Genomic DNA, 209 nt, shown 5'->3' on the forward strand with positions numbered 1-209 from the left:
GGTTTGGGGTCCCCAGCATCAGGGTGGGGGCTCTTCACCTGGGGCTGCATCAGCTGGAACGCGGCGAAGGGCCTGGATTTTGCTCATGGTGGTTCTTGGGGTGTTTCTGTCGCTCTTCAGTTTTCCAGACCGCGAATGTTTGGTGGCAGGGAAGTTTTGGGCGCCCGTCCCCGAGCAGCGCATTCTCCCGTGTGTGATGGAGAGCGGTT

Source organism: Pterocles gutturalis, unplaced genomic scaffold (assembly GCF_000699245.1).
Source record: "Pterocles gutturalis isolate BGI_N339 unplaced genomic scaffold, ASM69924v1 scaffold13721, whole genome shotgun sequence".
NCBI classification, from domain to species: Eukaryota; Metazoa; Chordata; class Aves; order Pterocliformes; family Pteroclidae; genus Pterocles; species Pterocles gutturalis.